The sequence below is a fragment of the Octodon degus genome, unplaced genomic scaffold (genome assembly GCF_000260255.1).
Source record: "Octodon degus isolate 3935 unplaced genomic scaffold, OctDeg1.0 scaffold00082, whole genome shotgun sequence".
Classification (NCBI taxonomy): domain Eukaryota; kingdom Metazoa; phylum Chordata; class Mammalia; order Rodentia; family Octodontidae; genus Octodon; species Octodon degus.
In genome coordinates this window covers 10,700,106-10,707,495 of record NW_004524658.1, presented here as the reverse complement: position 1 = coordinate 10,707,495, position 7,390 = coordinate 10,700,106, and positions in this window count along the sequence as shown.

The window sequence follows — 7,390 nt, the reverse complement described above, 5'->3', positions numbered from 1 at the left end:
TATGTATATTTAGAAGATGAAAATTATGAGTTTATATTGATGCTTCTCATTCAAATTCAAGAACACATAATTTTTACTTGTGTTCTCATGTATTAAATCTATGTCTCATTTAGCATTAGAAATCGTGATGTTATTAACATAAAAATGAGAAAATTAGTCTATTCTACCACTGCTAATTTTTAAATTCTCTATTACACACAGCATCCTCTCAGAATAACAATACTAATATGATCATTGCCAGTATGATTGCAGAAAAGACTTACTTTTGTCATAAATACTGTCTGTGGGCTTTGATTTTGTTGTGTGTTTGTTTTGTCTGTGATTCATGTGGAGATTTGGGGGAGAATCAAATCTATGCTTCTGCTTTGTTAGCAGCATATGCTAGCTCAGAATATCCTTTTGAAAGTTCTGAGATCTACCATGTATAATGAAAAATATACAAAGAGCCGTCCAATTGGCTGATGATTGTTTAGTCTAGTTTAGAATGTGGTTTGTGCTTTATTACTAAAGGCCGTTGTACAGAAAGGAGTCTACGTGGGCATCTCTCCAAGCTAATTTTCCTGGGGATTCCAAAAGAACAAACCATGATAACAACAAGGGGTGTGATTGGGTTGTGGTTAGTAGGCAGGTTCAGGCATGGTTTAGAGAGGTTTAATCTGTATGACAATCTTCTGCAATTCCTCAAAACTACCTAACTAAAGAGAATATAAGCCAAAACCAAAGTGATGGCTATCAAAGCAGCATTAAGAAAATACCCTGTTCCCATCTTCGATCAGATTGCTGCCTTGACACTTCTTCTATGGAGTCATCCCGGAGCTGGCGCTTGTCCGTGTCAGGTGCCCACCATCCGTTTCCAGTCCTTTGACACAGACACTAATTTCCTTTTAAAGAATTGTCTTGGCTTCTGGACATGTTCTACTTTCTTGAGATGATCTGCTCCCTTATGAAACATGTGACCCTATCTCATTACTGAGATACTCCTGGAGTTTTCAGTCTTGGATGGAGTAATGCAGAAAGGGAACCAGGTGGCAAGCAAGTATGCACTCCCTGTTGTGTTTGGAGTTGCCCCGATACCCGACCCTTTGATGGTTTGTTTCTCTAGTGTGACTGTCAGTTTTATATGTTGTCTACTATTGATCCAATAGATTCATCTTCTGTTTAGAGTTGACCTTTGCTTATAACTACACACCTATCACTGATTCAGTGGTGATCCCTACAGCACACCGAATCTCTAGTCTGTTTAAATTGTAATCCCTTTCCCAAAAGTTCTTATCTTTCTTTTCCTGCTCTATTTAAAAAATACAGGGCCAGGGAGATGGCTCAGTAGAATAATCACTTGCCTGGCAAGCACAAGGGCCTGAGTTCAATCGCTGGTTCCAACTAAAAAAAAAAAAAAAAAAAAAATTAAATACTTTTAGTAATTTACTTAATTTTGCTTATTGCTTCCTTCCAGAATATAAGCTCTATGAAGGCTAGGGTTCTTTGTTTAATTCTCTCCCCACCCCAGGAAGTCTCATGTCATTTTTTTTATTAGTACAGGTTTATCGTACGTTATGACATTTGTGAAGAGTTGGTACAGATCCATAACACATCTCAATTCTTTTTTATTTGGTTATTTATTATTTATTTATTCAATACAGGATCTCAATATGCAGCTTGGACTCCTGTCTCAGCCTCCCCAGCACTGGGATTACAGGCTTGCACTACCACGCCCGGATTTGGTGGCCAGCAGAACACGCCCAGTGTTCCAGGGCCAGCAGGGCATGTAGTGCTGGGGATTGAACCTAGGTCCTTACACTTGCCAGGAAGGCACTTAGACCACCTAAACATCTTTATTTAATTCTATTTCTTTGACTCATACTTACCAAATGCATAAGGCAATTCTTGAAACCTAGTAGGTATTCAAGACACATTTATATATTTAATTAACAAAGTTTTAAATCACTGACTTCTTAATCTCTTGATTATGTCTTACAATGCTTTATGTTCAGTTCATTGTAAAATCGTGGCATGTTTTTGCTCCAGATGGTTTTGGTATGTCATCACTTTGGGGGTTGGGAGAAAATGTAATTACATGAAGAATAGTAACCAGCTGCTCTCCACCTCCAAAGAAATGAACAAAATTCTGGTTCATATGGTTGAAATTCTATATAATTTTCCAGGTGTGGATATCAAATTAAAATCCATTTGACTTTTTCACTGGAAATTCTAAAAATAAACAAAGAAAAATAAGATACAAGCAGACTTGATTGAAGGACTCAATGCATTTTTTGATATAAAAATACAAAATTTAAAAGTTTGAGCGCATTGAAAATGAAGGACATAACATACACCTGAGTTTGGATGCTGTAGTCAGTAGCATGATCTCACGTTGACAAGGACACCCAGGAGTGGGTGGTTGCTAAGTGAGTTAAGGCATTATTATAGAAACTGAGTCAGAATGAGGTCACAACCAGAATGTTACAGTTGTTAGCATAAGAGAAATTGAATAATTAATCTTGGACAGGGAAGAGGTTTTAATATTTCTTAAGCAAATCTCATGTTTCATATGAATTTTACTTATGTCTTCAGGTATCTTTTTCACATTGTCTTGAAAATAAGCCCATATACTTTTACTTTCACTCATTTTTTAAATTTTATTTTAAAGAGAATAGAAAGATAATAGACAAGACATGAGAGATGATTCACAATTTCAAAAAAATAAAAATCCAAAACAAGATGATAGTCAATACTGGTTGTCACATTGCACATTGTTGTCTTCAGTGTAGTTGCTCAGATAACCAGACATAAGCATGTAAAATTGGTCACAGCAAAAATTTTAAATATTAACTATTACCTTTAAAAAACTGGTAGATATTAGTTGTACAATCATTTTAGCTTTCCTTCTTTATAAGTATAGAAGTGCAAGTTAAATTCGGGTCCCACAAGAAGAAAGTGGCAGACCCAAAGTTTGGGTTAGGCTTAATTTAATTTTTCTACTCTTTCTATTATCTCACTTTCATCATAAGAAAAAAACAATTAAATCTGAATTTATATGATACAAGCCACTTTCTCTGGGTAAAAATGGTAGACGAAATATCTAATAGCTACTGCCTTCTTGTTAGACTCCAAATCTCTCTCTCTCTCTCTCTCTCTCTCTCTCTCTCTCTCTCTCTCTCTCTCTCTCCCTCTCCAAAATGGTCCATTATTTATATCCCCCTTTTTTGTTTTGTTTTGTCAGAGATGGTTGTTGCTTTGCTGTTAGAGAAGCTGTATTTGTAGAAATCTTTAAAGGAAGACTCCAAGTCTCTTTAATATAGCAGTCCCTTTCTTTAAAGGAATAAATATCAGAGAAGAACAAAACTAGAGCGGACAAGATAATGAAAAATTTATAAAATTGATAAATAGGTGGAAAAGTACAGTTGAGTAACAAGGGTAGAGATAACCTAATCCCAAGTTAGAAGTTCACAAAATTGAGTAACAAATTGATTTATGCTGCAGAAACTCAGAGGCTCAATTAAAGCAAATCTGATGTTGAAGTAGTCAGGTTCCCAGGCTGTGTCCCTGCTCCACAGAGCTGCGGAATGACTACTTCTTCCTTATCTGGAAAAAGATTGAAGGTAGATACCTAAGTGTCAAAAGTTACCAAAGGATGGCAAGTATAGCTGGGGAAGGAATCATACTGGAATCTCTGAAATCTCTGGCTATCTTTCCCTACACAATTTACTGACGTTGTGTATGGACACCCAGGACTACACTTTGTAGGACATGATTTGGATGACCATTCTCAGTGGATCTGAATGGCTCACGGCCTTCCTGGGGAAGGACAATGCCTTTCACACCAGGAATTCTGTCCCACAGTAGCCTGCCTCGCTGTTTGGAACTAAAGCCATGGGAAACTAGCTCTGCCTTTACACTCAGTTTTCAATCAACTTTATTTTTTAAAATTTTTTATTCATTTTAATGAGAAAAAAGATACAATAGTGATGAAACAGTTTCAAAACGGGTTAGAAGGATGTTTACAATAATTAATACATTGCAAATCAACTTTAAGAACTACTTAATTATTTTTAACTGTGGTAAAAAAGACATAGCATACAGTTTCTGATCTTAACCATTTTTTTTGGGGGGGGTACCACGAGTTGAACTCATTACCTCCTGCTTACCAGACAGGCACTGTACCACTGAGCTATAGCCCCAGTTCATCTTAACAATTGTAAATGCATAGTTTAAATTTTTATTTACTTATTTGTTTGTTTTATTTATTTATTTGTTTATTTGTCACAGGGTCTCATTATGCAGCTCAGACTCATAGTGATCCTCCTTTCTCAGCCTCCCCAGCGCTGAGTTTACAGGCATACGCCACCACGCCCTGTTTCGGTGGCCAGCACAGTGTGAGGGGTTCCGGGTCTGGGGTGGCACATGATACCAAGGACTGAACTCGGCAGGTGCCATGTTTCCCATGGCTTTAGTTCCACTTGCCAGGCAGGGGCTTAGACCACTGAGATATCTCCCCAACCCTAAATGCATAGTTTAATAATATTAAATATTTCAGATGATTCATGTTGCTCTGAAATAGGTCTCCAGAAAGTTTTCATCTTGCAAAACTCAAACTCTACACTCACTGTGAGAACAACTCTATCTTTCCCAGCTCCAACCATCATTCTGTGTTTGCACTGAGTTTGGCTACTTTGGGTAGCTCCAAGAAGCAGAGCCTAGCCATCCTTCCGCTTCTGTATCTATTGTTTTTCACTTAGCTTAAACTCATTGAGGTTTATCCATGTTGTGGCATGTGAGAAGATTTCTTTTTTTAAGGTTGAATAATCTACCTGTTTAATTAAATGGTGTCTCTTAAATATGTACAATCAACAATTACCAGACATCAGAGGAAGCCTTTGCATGAAAGACATACACAACATCAGATTATTCAGGCATGACACTACAGAAGGCATCAATGAAAACTTCAGAGGACCCAAAATATTCAGTACAGGCTCAATAGTTGGATAAGTATAATAAAAAGGAAAAGTAAAAACACAAGAAAATGAAAACAAACATTGTGCAGAATGGAAGCACCTAACCTTCTTAGCTGAAAGGCCCACCTTGTTTCCTTCATAAAGGCAACCCCCTCAGGAAGTCTCAGGGCACAGGAGAAAGTAAAAGCATTCTCTGTCTAGAGAGAGAAATTTAAAAACAAAGTATACATTGAAATGGCATCGCTACTACAACAGCAGTGCTGGAATCTAAGATAATGGAGACATGTCTTAAAAATAATAAAGGAAAATGGTTTCCAATTTAAAATTTTTTACACAGAAAATTTCTTATGTAACTGATGAGTATTTGATTTGTGAGTGTTAAGGCTCGACTTTATCATTTGACTTTCTAGATATTGTTAGAGAAATAACGGGGGGCGGGGAAAGACAAAGGGAAAAAGAAAAGCAAGAGGGAAAAAAGTGAAGAAAGGGTCACTTATCTGTATTTCATTTTTATTGCTTTTCAGTGAACTTTTAATTTCAAATAGTTTCAGAAAAAGTTGTAACAGCCCAGAGTACTTACTACTTTGTTTCTAGTTTGTTCTATTATTACATCTTTCACTAATGCACTTTGGTCACAATTTATGAACTAATATTGATGTACAATAACTAACAGAAGTTTGTACAGTATCTGATTTACATTTCTTTAATTTTCAGTAATGTGCTTTTTCTGTTGCAGGACACTTTAGGAGAACCTATTACATTTAGATATAAATCTACGTTTTCTTTAGGCTCCTCTTGACCGTGATGGTTTCACCAACTTTCCTGGATTTTGACATCCTTGACAGTTTTGAGGAATACTAGTCAGGCTTTTTATAGAAGACTCCTCACTTGGGATTCTTCGGATGTTTTTCTTATGATTAGACTGGGGTTAGGGGTTTTGGGGAGGAAAGATGCAGAGGTAAAGTGCAATTCTCATCACGTTATGACAAGGGTACATGCTGTCAGCAGGACATCGCTGTCGACATTGACCTTGACAATCTGGATGAGGTCGTGCATATCAGATTTCTTCACTTGAAGGTTATTCACAGCCCACTTTTCCTCACTGTATTTGTTGGAAGGGAGTCAATATATGCAGCTCACACTTAGGAATGGGAATTGTGTTGTACCTCCCAGAGCTTGGAGAACCACACAGTTCATTTGGAATTCTTCTGCGTGGTAGATTCCTTCAGTTATTCCTGCTTATTTATTTAACCATTCATATGAGTATCGATTTATAGATATTTATTGCATACTTCTTGTCATAATCTAATATTTACCATATTTATTTTGTTGTACTTTCTGAAATGCTTATTTCAGAGATGTTTGTCAGAGATCCAGAATATTTGAGTTGTTTTTTTCTAACCTATAGGTTTCACTGTAGGTTCTAAAATATGTAAAATTAATGTAGTGAAAAAAAAATGCTTTCCTATTTGTACACAAGTCATAGATTTTTATTTTATTAAAACAAACGTGTCAGCATTCTCTGAGAAATGAAAGCTATTCCACGAGAGGAAGGCACACCGCCATGCGGCTCACAATCTGCACACTTAACGGCATTTCCCCTGAAGCGCGATTGAGATGAATTTTATGTTGCAGTTTGACTGTTATGGAACCTGAGGCATTAAAATGTTATTACTGTACTGATTATCATTGGATTTATAATCCTGTCAAGAACTATATATAGGAAAACATATTTATTAAATTGTTAAACAACTTTATAGCAAATAATTATATTTAGAGTAGGTAGAGCTTCTTAAGGCTTATGAGATGGAAAATCTTTTACAAATTTAGTCACTACATTTTGAATATTTCTTTTTAAAACCTACTTATTTTAAAATTTTTTAAAAAATATATTTAGTACAGGGTCTACAAGGTTTGACTACACAGATTGGATTCGTAGTGATTCTCCTGTTTTCAGCTTCCCAAGCCTGGGGGTTATAGGCGCGGGCCACCATGCCCAGTTTCAATTGCCATCTCAGCACACCCCCAGGGCAGGGCTGACATGGCATATCAGGGATCAAACCCCAGTCCTTGCATCTGCCTAAGTAGGCACTTTAATCCACTGAGCTATCTGCCTGGCCCAAAATCTACTTATTGTGTTTGTATTTTCCAACTAATTTTTCCATCTGGGGTCTTGTGGTATAGACTGTATATTTTCTTTTTAAAATTTTTTTTCCATAATTTTATTGAGAAACAAATAGCAATGAGACAGTTTCAAACCAAATTGGTAGGATAGTTTCAATAATTAACATATTGCATACATTCTTCCTAGTGGTTAAATGCCGTACAAGATGCGGACATGATATCCTATCTACAAACACCATTAGAACAAATCACTCTATTCATTAAGAGAATGTAACTATATATCTATCCTAACCACTTTGAATACACAGATACAA